This window comes from Macaca nemestrina, chromosome 18, assembly GCF_043159975.1.
Source record: "Macaca nemestrina isolate mMacNem1 chromosome 18, mMacNem.hap1, whole genome shotgun sequence".
Taxonomy (NCBI): domain Eukaryota; kingdom Metazoa; phylum Chordata; class Mammalia; order Primates; family Cercopithecidae; genus Macaca; species Macaca nemestrina.
In genome coordinates this window covers 64,208,846-64,229,319 of record NC_092142.1, presented here as the reverse complement: position 1 = coordinate 64,229,319, position 20,474 = coordinate 64,208,846, and the positions used below count along the sequence as shown (strand labels likewise).

Genomic DNA, 20,474 nt, shown 5'->3' with positions numbered 1-20,474 from the left:
TTTAAGGTTTTATTTTGAGTCTTGATATTTCTCCTTATTTTCCAGCTTGCAGCAAACGCATTTATAGTTTGATTTAAATAACGAAGCGTTTTTCATAGTGATCTTTTCACGCTTTAGAATACTCACTTGGTTGTTTTCCCCAAACATTTATATTAAGACATTTGGGAGCAAATGTGTAGTCAGTTTTCAAACATTTCAAACAAATTTCAAAAGTCAGAAATCAAACATGCACTAAATCTAAATGTTAGCAGTTTATCAATGAAATAAAACAGGCTGAAATCTGAGTTGCCAGTTTGTCATTTTGGTTCAAGAAGGAACAGCTGAGGAAGTGCAGGCTCTCTCATAAGCTCATTGCTCTAGTATGAAGCACTTCATTTATTGCCAACTTTTTAATGCATGTTGTTTATGAATTTTGAATTTTTAAAATTATTATGTCTCTTCCTCACCACTCTCCTACACATGCATATTCTCATTAGACTCAGGCTAGAAAAGACAATGCATTCTGCCCTAAACACACCGTATTTTCTCATTCTTTTCACTTTTGTTCAGGGGTTCGTTCAGTGACAAATGCTTTTTGTAACGTCTCTCTCTGTTGCTTAACTCCCTGAATTCCACCATAAGAATTAGCCACCGTTTCCTCTGTCTAGCATACATCATATTAATATGTGTCGTTATTAATGTTTGGCACATGGAATGTGTTTAATAACATCTATTGAATTAAATAAATGCATAGACTACAAGAGAAAATGAAAGACCAGGAAATAAATGCTTTTGTAAAATCTCAATGGATGGACACTTTGGATTTTTGCATTTTGTAACGTATAAATCTTGACATGAAAGAAAAATATTGTAAATAAATAATCAACTCTAGTTAATAATGTGCATACTGAAGTAGTTAGGGGAAGTGTACAGGTATCTGAGATTTACTTTGAAATGTGTTACAAATGAATTGATGGATGGATAGAGGGATAGATAGATGCGTGATTTTAAAAATGAGTATAGTAAAATATTTATGGTAGAAAGTAGGTGGGAGAGATGAGTGCTCACCGTAAAATGCTCTCAACTTTGCCATATTTTTGAAAAATGTTAAGATAAAATGTTTGGGAGAAAAAAGTAAGGTAAAAAGTAAAGATTGACCGCAGAATGTCTAAATGTAAACAAAGAAATCAGTGTGATCCCCTGGACTCTGATATTCAGCATTAACTCATTTTTTTCATATCCTTACTTTTAAACATCTACTACAGTTCATATAACAATGCTATGAACTCTTTGTATGCACCCACACCCAAATATTTTTGAATCAATCTGAGATAGTAACACAACTCGTAAGCTGAGAGATTAATGACAGCTTATGTGTGGTTTTGAGGTGTGGGCAGGGACGTTTTATGGCAACACCAACCCAAAATTTGTAGCAGGATCAGAGGGAACTCTGGCCTTAAGCCATTACATCATTCATATACAATATTTTATTTATTTGGATTTCAAGGAAATAAATTAAAGATCTATTTGAGGGATGAGCATGAAACTTTGGAAATCACATATATCTTTCTTCAGACTTTAACATTCAGAGCAGACTCATAAATCTAATGCTGGAGCTTGTTGGTTAGATCTAAGGGGAATAATGACTTCTCAGCTGGATAGAGCCCAGGATTAAGGCAAGTGTCAGCTACTCCCTGGGAAAGAGCACCAAATTCACAAGCTCATTTACTCAACTTATGGTCTTGAGCATGCTAAAAAAACTCTCTTTGCCTCAGTTGCCTTGTCTGTGAAATGGGACAATAATCTCCACCTGGAAATGCTGTTAATGGATTTCCAGCTAAAAATCGGTGAAGGAACACCTGGGTTTGTCACTGATCCCTCCCAACTTTTCACTAAAATGACAAGAAAAGCCTGAAAGAGGCAAAGGCCTAAAAAGTCAAAGAGAACAAGACAGAAAATCAAGTAGAAAAGTGATGAAAACAGAGATTTGGAAGATAGAAAACTGATGAAAGAGTGAAAACTGACTTCCTAAAATGGAGGCAGCTGGGGAATCCAGGAAGAGCAAGCCCCTTTGTGTCTGAGAACTTAAGAAAGCCCCTGAAGTTAGACACTCCAGTTGTCTCTGAAGGCAGAATGAGTTGCAGAATCGAACTCACAGGAGTTTTTCATATGACTTTATATAAAGTTGCTCAGATCCTCAAGTCACCTCTACCATTTAGGGATACCAGGTAACCAACACTTACGAACTTCAGTGGAAGACTGTAAGTTTGATACCTAGAGAAAATGAACCAAAAACTCCAGCCTTGGGCCACCAGGCACAGACAAGTGTATAAATGAGGCATCACACCAAAAAGAGGGAGAGTAAGTAAATCTCTATAGACTTGAGAGGTGGGATGCCACCTCCAACCCCCTTTCCTTGCTTGGCTCCTAGAATTTTGGTGAGCAGTCTTAGAATTCTTGGAGATATGAGGTGGGTTTCTTTTTGTTGTTGTTGTTTGTTTGTTTTTGTTGTTGTTGTTTTGAGACACAGTCTCATTCTGTCACCTAGGCTGGAGTGCAATGGTGCTATCTTGGCTCACTGCAACCTCCACCTACCGGGTTCAAGCGATTCTCCTGTCTCAGCCTCCAGAGTAGCTGGCACTACAGGCACGCGCCTCCACACCTGGCTAATTTTTAAATATTTTTGTAGAGACGGGGTTTCACCATGTTGGCCAGGGTGGTCTCGAACTCTTGACCTCAGGTGATTCACCTGCTTCGGCCTCTCAAAATATTGGGATTACAGCTATGAGTCACCTCACCCGGCTGAGTTTATTTTTTGACTAGAAAAACTGACCAGCTCAAGAGAAAAAGAAAAAAGTAAATAAATAGATGGATAGATAGATGAGTGAATAGATGGATAGATAAGATAGGATCGATCCGATCCGATACAATACAATACAACACAACACAACACAATAAAATAGATTTTGACATTTGAAATCCTCTCAACAAAATAGCTGTATTTCTACCTTATCACCCATACAATGGCTTTCATAAATTAATCTCCCCCCAGTATGCAAAACTTTTAATTAGCCCTCTGGTTCTCATTTTAAGATGTGAATGACTGTTAGTGAACATCACCACTTTAGGGACATCACTAACAAGAATGACAGACACCAGATAAATAAACATATGTAGGGGGAAAATAGTGCACTTGAAGCAAACAGAAAAACGCTGTGAGTTAAGAATTCATTATTTATATCATCAGGGAGATCTGAGCAGATAATGAATTCATGAAATAAGAACTAGATGCTACAGAAAAGGAATACACATAAATGGGAACAATATCTTGTATTAAAAATACCACATCAGAAGTAAAATTAGAAGGACTGGAAGAGTTAAGGATCCTTCAGAGGACGGGGGGAGAAAAGATACAAATAGAGGTTCTTTTACACAGTTTAATATTTAATGTGTAGATGTTTTAAGAAGAATTAAGAGTAAAAACGAACTGGAAAAATTATTAAAGAAATTATTAAGAAAATGTTTCATGACTAGCTGACTTATTTCAGATCTAAAGCTATCTTGAGTGCCCAGCATTATTAATGGGACGTGAATACAAGAGATGTCATCATGAGATTTCATACTATGAGGCTAAAGAAATAATCCCAAAAGACTACAGAGATGGGGAAAAGGAGCACAGAAGGAATTTGGAATAATAACTCAGCAGCAGCTGAATCTTTAAGGCAAGAAGAAATACTTTCACAACTTTAAGGTAAAATGATTTTCAACCTAATATCCTATATCCAAGCAAACCAGCAACCAAGTGTGAGACAGTTTTAAGATGATATTTTTAGACATGCAATCTTAAAATATGAGATGTGCCATGCACCATCTCATGAAGCCTCTGGAGGACATAGACCACCAGCGTGAGAGAGTGAGTCGAGCAGATGAAGACTTGATGTAGATATACCACCAGCGTGAGAGAGTGAGTCGAGCAGATGAAGGTTTGATGTAGATAGACCACCAGTGTGAGAGAGTGAGTCGAGCAGATGAAGACTTGATGTAGAGGAGATGGCAGACACCTAACAGGAGAGAGGCAAAGGGAATATCCAGTCTGATGCTGAAGAGACGTCTCAAACCACAGTTGCATAGAGAACTCTCAGAGCAACCAGTCCGAATTGGAACAGGATGGAGGCTGCAGCGAGGCTGTCTTCCAGAAAAGAAAATAGAACTGATGGTCTAGACCATGTCGAGAGGAGATTTTGCCTTTTTGTCAGAGATTCAGGAGATGCATCATTGGTAAAGAGGCAGAAAACGAAATGACAATTCCCTCAAAATTTTAACAGGCAACTATTATTTCCAGGGGGGAGGGTATTTTTCAAGAAAGGAAGTATATTTATCATATATTGTGATAGTTATAAACACTGTATATATGCATTCAAAAGTAAACATAATAAACACTCAATGTTGACTTACACAAAATACTATATTTTTAGGAATACAGAGAAAGAGAGGAAGGGGAGGGCTCGGGAAGAGGGAAGAGAAAGGAGAGAAAGAATGTTTGACAGGGGGCAGCGAGTAGAAAAGAACTGAACCTTATCTTCATGCTAGGAAATTGATAGGTGATAGAAAAGATTAAAAAAAGAAAAGAAGTATTAGCATATTATTTAGAAATAGAAAGGTAAACACTTGGTGAAAACAATTAAGGGATTTGTGAACAGTTGTTTCTGGGAGGAAGATGCCAGGTTGGGGAAGGTTTGCTGAATTTTGTTACTCATAGACCTATGTGATTTCTTTTAAAAAACTATGCACACATTTTGCACAATTAGGGTTTATCAGTATCATAGGCTAGCGCACATAGAAGGCAATGAATCCTAGTGGTTAAGATGTAACCTCTGAGTTGTGTTATCTGGATTCATAGTCTGGCTGTACCTTTAACGAGCTGTGTGACCATGAGCAACTTTTATTTTATTTTATTTTATTTATTTTTGAGATGGAGTCTCACTGTGTCGCCAGGCTGGAGTGCAGTGGTGTGATATGAGCTCACTGCAACCACCGCCTCCTGGGTTCAAGCGATTCTCCTGCCTCAGCCTCCCAAGTAGCTGGGATTACAGGCAATGACACCATGCCTGGCTAATTTTTGTATTATTAGTAGCAACAGGGTTTCACCATATTGGCCAGGTGGGACTGGAACTCATGACCACATGATCCGCCCATCTCGGCCTCCCAAATGAGCAACTTATTGATACTTTCATGGCTTTAATTCTTCTATCTGTAAAATGAAGCTAATTTCATAATAAAATGAAAAACCTATTTCATAGCTTTGTCTTAGGGATTGAAAAATTAGTAAATTTCAGCCCCTTAGAATAGTTTCCAGCAAGTAGGAACTGCTTAATAAGTATAGTATCTTTATTATGTATAGTCATTTTAAAAATGATGTGAACATGTAGAAATGCTTATTGATTGCATGTTAATTAGCTAGATTTAGTCTTTCTACAATGTCTGTAAACTTCAAAACAATACGTTGTACACAGTAAATGCATACAATCTTCATTGTCCATTAAAAACATAAGTAAAAGGAAGTTATTATAGAATCAAAGTAAATAATTAAATTAATAAAAGGATACTAAGATCTGTTTTGAGAAGTCTATTATATTTAAAAAAAAAAAAAAAAAAGGAAATCACCTGGACATATAGTAAGCTATAAGCAATAATTTTCTCTTTTTGTGAAGTTTTCTGTACTTTTTAAAGTTTGTATAGTGAACATCTCATTTTTATGCTCAGAAATAAAACCTCGGTTTTAAAATGCAAATGAATTTTGGAAGATAAATCTGGCTGTCGTAGGGAGAAATGATGTCAAGATTAAATGAGAAATGGTAACATCTGGCACACCCACACAAGATACAGGGTTTGTCCAAAGGTAACATTCTGAAAGCAAGGTGACTTAACTAGTTTTGTCCAATCTGGGCTCCAGTTGTTAGCTAGGGTCCTCAAAATACACATGCCAATCTCCAACAATATCTGGAGAGATTGCTTTATTCAGATACGTGCAGCAACAGTAAAATATTTAGTCAAAAATTACTTAATCCATTACTCAGAAGCACTGCTATTAATACATACCAGTGTTTAACAGGCAGTAAACAATTTTAAAATATTTGTTGATTGAGTAGATAAAGACTATTGAGGTAAGAACTACGTACAGTTTACTGTATCATTATCTCAAGTGTAATTATGTAAAGCAACCCATAAGAGATCCTGATTATATTCTTAATATAAACTTTTAACTCCCTATTCATCAGAGAACTATTCAACCCCATCAGCAAGCACTGTCAGGGACAATTGTATCCACTGAAATTTCTTTTGAACTTACCTTTTCGTGTGTTGCCTAAGTTCTGCTGATTTCCTTCTGTTTGTTCCTCTCCACATTGATCTGCATTCAGCTGGTGAGTCTTTTATATCAGAGCCCTTGTCACTCTATGCATCAAATCCCTCGTTTTTTGCGGATACTGTCATTAATGTTCAATTTATGGAACTTAGCATTGAAAAGGAAACTCGCTTTCCTCCAAAATGGATGGCAAATGTTTTCATGTATTCATTCATGTTGTCACCATATTGAGAACATAAGGAGTTCCTGATGTTCCCTTAGGAGCAAGACGTTGTTCTTGACCTCAGGGAGCTTGAAGTCTAGGAGAGGCAATGGGCATTTCACCTTACCTCCACAAACAATAGATGCACGCATGTGCTAAAGGACCCTGTCACTCAGATAAGGTGGGTGAGGGTGGACTTGCAAGGGCCCTACATTTACAGTAACTCAGGGGGTTTCTGCTTAACTTTTTCTCATCCCATTACTCTGATGAAAATTTTGAGTTCCATCAGCACTTAAAAACAAGTCTGTCTTGTGTAATGTTTGTTTGTTTTTCAGATGGAATCTCACTCTGTCACCCAGGCTGGAGTGCAATGGTGCGATCTCGGCTCATTGCAACCTTGGCCTCCTAGGTTCAAGTGATTCTCCCGCCTCAGCCTCCCAAGTAGCTCCCAAGAAACTGCCTTCATGCCCAGCTAATTTTTGTATTTTTTTAGAGACAAGATTTCACCATGTTGGCCAGGCTGGTCTTGAACTCCTGACCTCAGGTAATCCGCCCACCTCGGTCTCCCAAAATGCTGGGATTACAGGCTTGAGCCACGGTGCCTGGCCTTGTTTAATATTTTAACCCCTGTTTAGCACTGTGTCTCATACAGTAGATATTCCACGAATATTGGTTGAGCAAATAAAATAAATGAATGGGCTATAGAAGATACACATTGAATGTTTGTTCGTTCATCTTTAAATGAATTTAATTCATCCTTTAAATGAAAGAGATCAAGGAGATGATCTCCAAGTCCTGTTTCAGCTCAGATGCTTTAGTTATGTGTCAAGTGGATCTTTTCATAAGAATGTTGGCCTCTGTGGGATTTCCTTCAACTTGCCTTTAACTGCTTCAAAGAAAAAGCATCAAACAATATGTCACATAGGGCCTTAGAATCAAATGCATAATGACTGAAGGTGTGAAAGAATGGACATGGGACCTGGAGTCAGATAAACCTGAGTTCTGATTCTGATGATGCCTGTTACTAAATGAGAAGCCTAGGGTAACTGAGACCCAGTCTCCAGGCTTCAACTTGTATCATCTCCAAAAAAGCAATAGCAATGTGTGCATGCCGTAAAGAGGGCACTTAGTGCATCTTCGTTAAAGAATAAACTCAGCAAAGCGCAGAAAGAAATTATCTGTATAATGGGACATAGTGTGCAGGTGTTCACTTCCTCCTTCCACACAGTTGACAAATACAATGACGATTCGTCTGATTTGCAACAAAGTGTGCATCATGTCAAATTTTTAAAGAAATAAAACTACACAACTTTTCTTCTTTCTTGCAGAATTTAAATAGAAACGAACAAGTGAAATGAGACAAGCAATTTATTAATCCATTTCACAATGGACTCATATTACATTGTCTTTAAGGTCCTTTAACAAACAAAAATTAATTTCTAGTCCCATAAGTTGTTGGCACATTGATAGACTCCTTAATTACAGGGTCTTTGGTTTAGAAAATAATGATTGATTATTTCAGGCTGTATTTCACTTAGTTATGGATGAGCCCCTGAATATTTGCACAGAGAAATTATTTCAAAGTTATTATGATTAATAAGTGTTATAGACAGGATGTCTGAATTATTGCAGAATCTAAGACAATGAAAATAATTCTTTAGCATATCTGAAAGGGTTGTTCCGAGGCAGATGACAGGAAATGAGGCAAATGAGTTGTGCTTGTTGGTTTATTCCACAAATATTTATTTGATACTTTCTAAATACCAGACCCTGTGTTGGACACTAAAGATACAAAGTAAGATGAGGCATGATGCCAAGAAAACCACAGTATAATGGAGGAAACCAAATCTTGTACAAATAAATTCAATGTGATGGTAGAGGTGCCGTGTTAGAGTACATGGAAAGGTTACAAGTATGCCATTTTATCTGACGTTTTATATAAAACGCATATATAATATTTAAATATATATTAAATATCATATATGACATATAATATATAAATATATTATGTATAATTTATATTATATATTTATATATAATTTATATTATATATAATTTATATTATATATAATACATATTATGTATAAATAAATATATTATTTATTATTATATTATTAATTATATATAAATATATAATATATTATTATATTATATATAAATATATAAATTATACATAACATATTTATATATAATTTATATAATATATAATATAAATATATAAATTATACATAATATATTTATATATAATTTATATAATATATAATATAAATAATATATATTATATAATACATATAATATAATCTCATAATATAATAAATCTCACCTCACAAAGGAGATGGCATGAGCTGAAAGCTGGAGACTCCCTGGATAAAGCAGGGAAGCCATGCCGGGTTGTTGCAATTGCAATAGCATAGGCTGGCAAGTAGAAGGCAGCATAGAGCTGAGAGGCTACTTTCAGGGACTTGGTCTCGGGGTAGAGGGTACCAATTGGTGAATGACAAGGATAAGGCTGGGTAGGTGAACTATCCACTTGGAGTTTGCAAACAAGCAAGGAAAATAATCATAGTCAAAACAAATTTATTGATATACAATAATTATATATTTGTATGGGGTACATGTGATATTTTGATACATGCATACAATGTGTAATGGTCAAATCAGGAAGTTTAGCACATCTATCACCTTGAATGTTTATCATTTATTGGTGTTGGGAACATTTTAAATCTTCACGTCTAGCTGTTTTTAAATATGTAACATAACTTTGTTAACTAGAGTCACCCTACAGTGCCATCAAACACTAGAACTTATTGCTTTTATCTAACTCTATGTTTGTACTCATTAACCTACCTCTCTTCATCCCTCTACCCCTTTTCAGACTTTGGTAAGCATCATTCTACAGATATATTTTTAAGGAGACCATTCTGGTGACAATATGGCAACTTGAAGATGACTAGAACAATATGTCAAGTAAGGGTCTTAAAATAAAGTGTGTGGCTCCTTGAGGCTCCTTGAGGCTGTTTGGAAAATAATAAAGATAAATAGTGAGGGGAGGAGGGTGCGAGTTCCTCCTTCCCTCACCATTTATCCTTATCTTTGAATATATTTGCTATATGCTGATACAGTAAAGGTAAGATGACTCTTAGAATTCTAAGGGCACTGGGTGTGAGGCAGAGCAAGGTTACTCATGGAAAGTTGCAACTCAGTGAAAGAAGTAAGTTTGACAGGCTGGATAGCTTGCTAATTCAATGTTATCACAGGAGCCAGAATTACTTTCTTTAATTAGGGAAGTATTCTTTGTTTGTTTGTTTGTTTGTTTGTTTGTTTGTTTGAGATGGAGTCTTGCTCTGTCCCCCAGGCTGGAGTGCAGTGGCACAATCTTGGCTTACTGCAACCTCCGCCTCCCAGGTTCAAGCCATTCCCCTGCCTAGGCCTCCTGAGTAGCTGGGATTACAGGCGTGCACCACCACGCCTGGCTAATTTTTGTATTGTTAGTAGAGACAGGGTTTCACTATGTTGGCCAGGCTGGTCATGAACCCCTGACCTCAAGTGATCTGGCCACCTCAGCCTCCCAAAGTGTTGAGATTACAGGCGTGAGCCACTGTGCCCAGCCAGGGAAGTATACTTAACTAGATGTAATAACGTACTTGACGTAGATAGGTCTTAATTTTCAAAGCGGGGATCCAGGCTTTCTAGGCCTTCTTGTTGTTATAACTCTAAGCAAGGTATAGAGCTTTGTACTTTAGCCTTGCCGACAGAACATAAGAGGAATCACAGTTCATAGTTATTTCTGTGGTTGTTTTTCCTGCTTTGGGATTCATTGCATGTTGTAAAAAGGGAGAGAGACTCCTGGTTGATTACAAGGTAAGGTGATCAGGAGAAGGTTTGGCCAGAGATGTGAAAAAATATATAAAAACTCAAGGCTTCTCTTAAGTGGGGTTCCTAACCTATATTTGCGTGTTTACGTCCATAGGAATAAAAAATATAGGGGAATGAAATGTAATTCCAAGATGATCTGATGTGACTTCCATCTTCTTCCCATGGGCAATTCTTGAGATGTGATTCTGTTTGTATTTTGGCTGTCTCTGGTTATGTTCCATCTGTGTGGAAGGAAAGTTCCATCTGCTTGGATGGAAAGTTTAAGAACACAGCAGTGATAATGTAGGTAAGATGTCACTGGATGACCAGGTAAGGGTGCACCAGGACAAATAAAAGGAAAAGAAGTTGAACGTAAGTTAAACTATTATACTATGTGCATAGACCGCGTGAATTAAGGATTGTTCAAGGAATAATACAAAAGCAAAAATTTAGAGAAGAGAATTTCATGACGTGGGCGGGCAGAAGTCTTCCTCTTTTCACTTCCAACCTTTTGGTGCAACATTTCTCGGTCAAAATCCCTAGAGAGACAGTATTATGTACTGGGGGCCCCCAAAATTGTTTGGAACTTTGGCTCAGTCACATGCTATCTATATGACCTGAGGACAGATTATTAAATCTTTCTGTTCTCGTTTCCCTTATACATACATTCATTCATGAAAGCAGGCTGACATGATTGTCATTAATTTGGCAGCGATCAAATGAAAAACTGAAGTCACATTTTACACATGGGGAAACTAAAGTACAAAGTGATGTTATGGGGGTTTTATAGCAGAATCTAGACTTGATCCCAAGTTTCCTGATATTCACCACAAGCGTTTTCCATGGGAGATGGCAAAGGAGGGCTTTATTCTGCTTCAGAGGGGAATGGGACTATGAACTTGATTTGGGTTCTGTGGAATCATCAGTATTTTTCCTCTCTCCTCAGATCTGTTTAGGGTTGTGGAGCTTCAAGGGTAACTTGGGCAAAAATATTTGAGTAATTTATCAACCCTCCACTTTGCTTATGCTGTTCAGTTCTGGCCTAAGGGAGTCAAGCTAGGGGCCTCCCTCACCAATAAAGCCCATCAATCACTCAATCCACCTTGGTCCCCAACCCACAGAGAACTGGTAAAGATAAAGGGACATTTGCTATCGTTTAGGGAACAGCCAGCATATAAATATGGTCATTCGAGATGCATGTCTTTTAAGAAAGAAATTGTTTTGCAATAAAGAAAAGTAATGATTATCAGGGCAAGAACCATGAAATAGCAGATTGGAAATAAAATATGCTTTTATTAAGTCCCCATTTCTATGTGGCAGAAAGGGAAATAAATAACAGAATGCAGAGCTAGGAGCTGAGAAAATATTGCCAAGGGTGGAATCTAATGACTTGACTATGAAACAAAGACTCAGCTTTGGAGAGAGTTAAATATGTTGGTGAAATCAGAACACATTTTCAAGTTCTCCACTGTCCTGACATGCAATGCTTCTTATTTCCTGACTTTTAAGCTGAAGATGGACCCTTTAATTTTTTTGTATGCTAATCTCTAAGTATTTAGCCATTATTAGGCTCAAATAAATCCTCTGATTCATTAGGATTCATTGAGATTTTAGAAGATGGTGTTTTAAATAATACTCCAATTAGCATTCTTTGTACTCTATGTTTTTATTCTCTGTTAATCTCTCTTTTGTCTCACCTCTCTGTGTTTTCTTGAAGCTATCATGGTCAATTTCATAGAATGCACACATACACACGCACACACACACACAAACACACAAACACACACACAATTTTTCCTGGTACGTTGTCTAGGCTGGATCCTGACTGCTTTTATTTTGTAGGTCACTGCAATGGCATATTTATATTGATGTCTTTAGTAAATTGTGCTTTGTGCTAGGAATAAAAAGTAGAAAAATGTTAATTTTTTTTCTCGTCCATTCTGAAAAAAATCTAATTTTAGCATCTTGATAAATTTATAAATCAGGTTTTAAGTTGTTTTTTTTTTTTAAGTTTCAGGTAACAGTAAATTAAAATCTTATTCACAGATGCTTCATTAATTTTTTTACAAATAAATGTAAATACATTTCTTGATACATTTGAATGTACCATATATATATGATGAATTCTTAGCAAGAAATATGGCACATTGTTGTGTAGAGCATATTATAATGACAAGTATATTTAGAATATGTGTTTAATACATAATTCAAATTATCAAAATGTGGTTGTATAAATCATAGCAGAGTTTAGAAAGGAACTTTTCGTTTTGTTTTTTTTTAGACAAAATCTTGCTCTGTCGCCCAGGCTGGAGTGCAGGGTGTGATCTCGGCTCAGTGCAAGCTCTGCCTTCCAGGGTCACACCATTCTCCTGTCTCAACCTCCCGAGTAGCTGGGACTACAGGCGCCCGCCACCATGCCCAGCTAATTTTTTTTTTGTATTTTTAGTAGAGACGGGGTTTCACCATATTAACTAGGATAGTCTGGATCTCCTGACCTCGTGATCCACCCGCCTTGGCCTCCCAAAGTGCTGGGATTACAGGCATGAGCCACCATGTCCGGCGGAACTTTTCAAATTTATATATGTAAATTTCTAACAAGAATTTTTCTATTTTTTTTGTGAATGTGTGGGTTTGAATAATGATGTGATAGGTATCCATACATATTAATTGTTTCTAAGCATGACACAATCTGTCTTAAATGTAGTACAAAGGTCTTTTTTTCTTTAAATCACTTTAGCTGCTATGGTAAAAGTGGCACAGCTTAATGTTTATCTCATAGATATTTCTAACTCTGGTTTCCTGTTGATTCAATGAGTGGTTCAAACACTGGATTGCTTGGGCCATGATTTTTGCTTTTGTGTGATTCAGATGAAGAGCTAAAGAACCTGGAATTTATGCTGAAGAATAAAAGAGCCAAAAATCAACCTACATGCCCATCAATGGTAGACTGAATAAAGTAAATGTAGTACATATACACCATGGAATATTATGCAGTTGTAAAAAGAGAACAAGACCATGTCTTTTGCCAGAACAGGGATGGAACTGGAAGCCATTATCCTTAGCAAACTAATGCAGCAAGAAAAAAAAAAATCAAATACCACATGTTCTCACTTACAAGTAAGAGCTAAATTATGAGAACTCATGGATACAAAGAAATGAACAGCAGACACTGGGGCCTACTTGAGGGTGAAGAGTGGGAGGAGGGAAAGGAGCAGAAAAAATAACTATTGAGTAATAGGCTTAGTATCTGCCTAAGGAAATAATCTGTACAACAAACCCCCATGACATGAATTTACCTGTATAACAAACCTCCACATGAATCCCTGAACCTAAATTAGAAGTTAAAAAAACAGGAGCCAGGAACATTCAAGCTGTCTTCCTCTCTCTGGGAGCTATAGCTTCAAACAGTTATCCTGAGGGTGTCAAAATAAGGATCATGAGCAGGGAAGGGGACTGACATTGACCGTAAATAGATGGTATCAGCTCAGCCTAGTCACAGAAGGTTAAATTTGAACCTATGTGTGAGTGCAACTAGCCCAACACCAGAAAGCAGGTCTGACCAGCCCAAGTGCCCTAACATGAAGAAGACAGACTTAGAGGAGTTTCCTGCTACTGGAAGCATTTATGCAAAGATAAGAAAAACCACTTGATGCCGGGCACAGTGGCTCACACCTGTAATCCAACACTTTGGGAGGTCAGGGCAGGCAGATCACTTGAGGTCAGGAGTTCGAGACCAGCCTGGCTAACATTTGAAATCATGTCTCTACTAAAAATACAAAAATTAGATGGGAGTGGCAGCACGTGCTTGTAATCTCAGCTACTCAGGAGGCTGAGGCAGGAGAATCACTTGAACCCAGGAGGCAGAGGTTTCAGTGAGCTGAGATTGCACCACTGCACTGGGTGACAGAGCAAGACTCCATCAAAAAAACAAAAAAACAAAAAAACAAAAAACAACAACACAATAGGAAGGAAGTTTCCTTTAGATGACCATGAAAGATTCCTTAAACTTGGTCATTTTACAGTTCTTCCCCTAGGTCAAAGGCTTTCCGGGGGAGAACAATAACTCTTGTCAATACTGAAATAAGCAGGTCATGTATTTTTGGTCCCGTATGTTAATTTTATTATTGACAAAATTAATTTAGGGTCTAGCATCTCAAGGTCTTAGAATCTTGAAGACAGGGGTGCTTTTGACATTTTCTGGTGAAAAGGTGTCCAGTTAAAGATCTACTGTTGAAGGACAGAGAGCAAAACAATTTAATTAAAACAACACCGTATGTTAGGTTAGGCCTTGTTATGGGTTGAACTGTATCCCCAGAAATTCATATGTTGCAGTCCTAACTTCCAGTACCTGAGAATGCAGCCTTATTTGGAAATAAGGTCATTGCACATATAACTGGTTAAGATGAAGTTATTAGGGTGGGCCCTAATCCACTATGACTACTATCCTTAGATACCTGCAAATCAAAACTATGAGATACCATCTCACACCAATCAGAATGGCTATTACTGAAAAGTCAAAAGTAACATGCTGGCGAGGTTGTAGAGAAAAGGAAACACTTATACGCTATTGGTGAGAGGGTAAATTAGTTCAACCGTTGTGGAAGACAGTAAGGCAAATCATCAAAGACTTAACGAAAAAAGTACCATTCAACCCAGCAATCCCATTACTGGCTATAAACCCAAATGAATATAAATTGTTCTATCATAAAAACACATGCACATGCATGTTCATTGCAGCAATATTCACAATAGCAAAGACATGGAATCAACCTACATGCCCATCAGTGATAGACTGGATGAAGAAAATGTGGCACATATATACCATGGAATACTATGCCACCATAAAAACAGAATGAGATCATGTCATTTGCAAGGACATGGATGGAACTGGAGGCCTTTAGTCTTAGGAAATTAACACAGAAACAGAAAACCAAATACTGCATGTTCTCACTTGTAGGAGAGAGCTAAATGATGAGAACTCATGGACACATAGAGGAGAACCACACACACTGGGGCCAACTGGAGGGTGGGAGGAGGGAGAGGATCAGGAAAAGTAACTAATGGGTACTGGGCTTAATCCCTGGGTGATGAAATAATCTGTACAACAAACCCCCATGACACAAGTTTACCTATGTAACAAACCTGAACATGGGTACTCTTGAACTTAAAATAAAAGTTAAAAAAAATTGGGACACAGAGACAGAAATACTTACAGGGAGAACACCATGAGAAAATGGAGTTGAGTTTCCATAAGCCAAGAAACTACCAGAAATTCGGAGAGATGCCTGGAGCAGGTTCTTCCCTAAGGCCTTCACAAGGAGCATGGCCTGGCTAACATCTTGATCAGACTTCTCTGAAACTATGACACAATAAATTTCTCTTGTTCTAAGCCCTACAGTTAATGGTAATTCGACGTATCGTTTTTGGTAGTTTATCTGCAAACTAATACAGGCCGCCAATGAAGGAGTTCTGACTCCTGGCCGTCGGTCTCGCATTCCATTCAAGAAGAGAGTAGGGAAGCTTTTTATATTTAAGTGATAGTTCTCCATCATTCTAATATATAGAGATTAAATTTTGGGGACTGATAGCTATTCAAGATTTGTTACCATCATTGTTTAAAGAAGAATTATTGTGCAGTGTGCAGAGTACAAAAGCCCTCATAATTAGACCCCTGTTATAATATGTCCAGTTCACATCAAAGTCTGAAGACTGATCAAGAAAGAGCAGACTTTTTATCTAAGAGTATTCCTTCTCCATATTTGAACATCTCTTTGAAAGTAATAGTGTAAATTATAACTCTTTCAAGGTACAAATAATGAAGCAAATCTGTACCTGTTTTCTGCTCCATATTACAGATATTGCCAGATTGTAGCATAGCACATCTACCTGTCTAGACTAATCCCTGGTCTGTCAGGTGAATAAATCTGGTGGCATCTGATACTTGGATCCCACTGGACTTTTGTTTATTTAGGTTTTGTTTGATTTGTAAAACACTTTGACACTTTTGTTACTTAGTGTCTTCCCTTACCAATTCCAGAAAGTAGACAAGGAGACTAGTAGCATTTCTATGTTAAATAAAAATGGTCTCAATCATTTAAGGTTAAAAGATTAAGTAAACTGCTTAAAAGTACACACCAAGTGCCGAGTGCGAGGGCTCACGCCTGTAATCCCAGCACTCTGGGAGGCCAACTCAGGCAGATCTTCTGAGGTCAGGAGTTCGAGACCAGTCTGGCTAAAATGGTGAAGCCCCGTTTCTACTAAATATGCAAAAAATTAGCCAAGCGTGGTGGCATGTGCCTATATTCAGGAGGCTGAGACTGGAGAATCTCTTGAACCCAGGAGGCAGAGGTTGCAGTGAACCAAGATCGCACCATTACACTCCAGCTTGGGCAACAAAAGCAAAACTCCATCTCAAAAAAAAAAAAAAAAAAAAAAAGAAAGAGAAAAAAAAATTACACACCAAGTTAATGACCGAGTAGGGACCAGGATATTGGTATTTGGTGCCAAATGCTTTTCATCTAGTAGATGTTTGTGCAGGTTTTAATTCTCTTCTCTAATCCTTCAAGGTGTCTGCTTTCTTTGAAATGAGACTCTCAAATATCTATTATGTTTGCTTTGGAAGGGTGAAATATTTTGGCCTTACTGACTTCTTGTTTAACCAAGTGACTTGCATAGGGAATGGAATATGAGCAGAAAGGACATAAGCGCATTTCAGCAGAAACTTCACCATCGTGTAGTCCCAAGGTGCATGGACCCTCAGCCATAAGCATGACAATATTCCCAATAGAAACTTCTCTCTCAGCTTGAGTCCTAGCATAAAAATAGCATGCATGCCACATCCAACACACGAGAGTCATGTAAACTGGATGATGATAATCCTTGGCTATCACAAACTATTGAGATTTGGGGGCACTTTCTTAGCATAACGTAATGTAACCTACCTAATACAGGCTTCAAAGAAGTTACCTCCTCCATCCTGTCTCTAGAGGGAAGAAAAAGTTGTAATGCTATTTAAAAATCAATATAGTAAAAAATGGATATTTAATGTGTTCTATGATGACTTTATGTAGGCATTTAATTTATGATGTGCTTTATTAATACAAATAGATTATGTGTTTGTGTGTGATAAAACTAAAATCTATTGAACATCTATTATGTTTGTAAGCACTTTATACTTCATTATCTCCAACTCTCACATCAACCTTGAGATGTGATGTGGTGGGTTATACAAATGCTGATGAATGCTTCCCTATCCTGCACCATGCCTTGGCAATGGAAGATGGCAGGTCCTCCATATCACATAAGAGCTAAGAAATTCTATTTAAAAAAAAAAAAGTTTCCTTCTTTTAAAAATGTGAAAATTAAATTTCAATGAAGTGAGATGTATTTAAAATTATTTATTTAAGATTCGAGAGAGAGTTAGTATCGGAATGCAGGTACTCTCTACCTCAGTGTTAGCATAATAGACTACTTCAGAAGAAATAATTTTCCAGACAGGTAAGTGTTGGGTTTGTGTTATTTCCTACTCATCTATAACACCATTTATCTGATGATTCCCTGGGTCTACAATGTTGAATGGCTTCCACTTTGCACAAAAAATATTTTGAGCCAGTTTTATAATTGGTATCATCAGGGATTCAGTTGCAGGTGTATTTTATAATATGCAGACAAGAAGGGGTTCTATATCACAAGGAAAGTGTGGAGTGGGAAAGTTAGAGTATTCGAGTGAATTCTCGGTGATAAGGGTTTCGAAGATGAATATCTACGTGCGGAGTTATTAGGGCAAAAACCAACTCTACCAGACCAAAGATCAAAGGGAGAAGGTAAAATCTAGTGGAGTTCTTTCAGGGCCAAAAAGGGTCAGCATAGTACATTTTATTTTAAAGGTCTTTATCTGTGAATGTAGGCACAGAAGGAGCTGTTCTGGGTACTGAACTGGCCTGGTCATCCAGATGTGGGAGATGTGTGACCTTCAGCTCTGCAGGGTCGAAGGGAATGCTGGAGGCTGTGGATTTGTAGTGGCATCAATTAAGAGATCACTATAGAGGATGACCTCATGCTATGGAAATGCCCCAGACCAGGCTGCTCAATCAACCAAGAACTGAATTTGAGACTTAGCAACTAGAGAAAAGGCTGGAGGGAAGAAGGGGCATCTGTCCTCATATCTTACAGAGGGGAAAACAGTGCTTGTGAGAAATATAAGAGAACAGCAAAGACAGCCTGAAGTCAACTACACGCATTTGACAACATATAAAATTGTTAAAATTTTTTGGCATTGGTATAAAACTTACAATATTTGCATGAGAGTGAAAAGAAGACAACAAAGAAACCTGTGACAACTAGGAGAGGAAAAGGTAGAGGTTTGGGAGGAAAATATAAATGTCTTAGGTTAAGAATAACATGGATAAGCACGTGTGTACATTGACGTACAGGTGACCAGGAATGCTTGTGAGGGTGCAGTTGGCCAGGGCGGTGGGAAAGAATTTCACAGTTAAGCCTATGCTCCCTTAATTATTACCACTTACCTCTGCACCCTGTCTTGCTAAAATCACAGTTCATTCTAAATAAGCCACTAGGGAAGATGTGTGATACGATACAATGAAGAAAAAGGCATTTGCAAGAATCCTTTCTGCCCCCTGTGGTTCCACACTCTAATGAAGCTCACCCACATTCCCCAGGTAGAATCCTAATGAGTGAGGCTTTTTGGCTCTCTCTTTGAACATTTTAAAGCTTTTCTGAAGTGTTTGAAAATTCATTATACTTTATTTGACTTCCCTTTATTGTACAGAAATAAGGAGTCCCTGATGGAATACTGGAATCAACATGTTTCAAGAATTGCACCCAGCAAGTGGTGGAGAACTGATGCTCCCTGGAAGTCAGTTAAGCATTTATGTACACATTTATCTTCACACATGTGCAAACATGTGCATTCGCACATTCACGTGTGTTTCACTCGTGACATGGTTACACATTTCCAGTTAAGCCAAACCCATCACCATAAAAATGAAGTCTACCCATCTTTAAAATAAAGTATGCATGCAGCAAATTACATAGGGAAAAGAAAAAAACAAAAAAAAAAAAAGTCAAAAAGAAAGCAATTCAGAAGGGCAACCGAACAGAAAGTTGTAGTTAATTATGATTTATAAACTTATTAACTTGCTAAGCATTGTAACGAACCAAAGAACAAATTTAATTTTAAATAACATTAAAGTAGTGGAGTTGCCTAGATGAAAACATGAGCCAAGGAAATGTATTTAAAGACTGAGAAATCACATTTTTTTAGGAAAGAGCCCAAATGTCACCTTTTAATTCAGCTTTATTCATTTAACATGAATGCAAGTAGAACTAATACAGAATAATAACAACTCAACATTTCCTAGATAATTGTTATTTAGTGAAATACTGTGTGCATTTTTTCCTCCTTTGACACAAGTTGTATATTATTTGCAAAAACAAATTGCCATGTCAATTTGTAGTTTTGAACCTTAATGTTCTCTGTGCACCTACTCTGTGCAAATTATAGTCAGTAATTTATATATTATACATGTACAATTAGGCAGAAGAAGGCATCATAGTCTCTAATTTGAAAGCAAAAGAAATTAAAATTATGTAGAAACGTTGGTATTTGGGAAATCATATGAAATAGGATGACAAAACTGTTATACTTAATTATATAAGATATTTAAGTTGAATTATATATTTGAACTTCCCTGGTTTTGCTCAAAAGCATGTGAAACAAGAGAGATATTGTAGCGGGAAATAAGTCAGCAGGTATTTCATCAGGCACTTCCAGCTTGTTAGCACTTTAGCATCCGGGTACTGATTTCGTTACGACACCAATCTCTTCAATTTTAATACGGACTGATGATTAGAGACAAAGGAGAACAATGGTGTGCCTCTCTATAGGTAGCAGTTTTAAGGAACTAAAGCATTCACAACCCCCACTCTTTTGTCAATGATGAATAAGTTTCCACAGAGCACATGGGTTTCAGGCTCATCTCATCTTTGTTTTCCTAAATACCGCAGGCAGACCTCATGAAATCTCGCCTTTCTCTCACCTTTATCAAATCACCT

At 37.3% G+C, this 20,474-nt stretch overlaps 1 long non-coding RNA gene across 1 annotated transcript in view; it reads left to right on the top strand.

Moving 5' to 3' along the window:
• The window catches only part of LOC105491474 (uncharacterized), a 312,693-nt gene extending 293,206 nt beyond the window's left edge, over window positions 1–19,487 (top strand). The window contains exon 4 of the long non-coding RNA XR_011616523.1: window positions 19,189–19,487. This is a non-coding gene — a long non-coding RNA (uncharacterized lncRNA). The remainder of the gene's footprint in view (window positions 1–19,188) is intronic.
• Window positions 19,488–20,474: the final 987 nt, after the last annotated feature.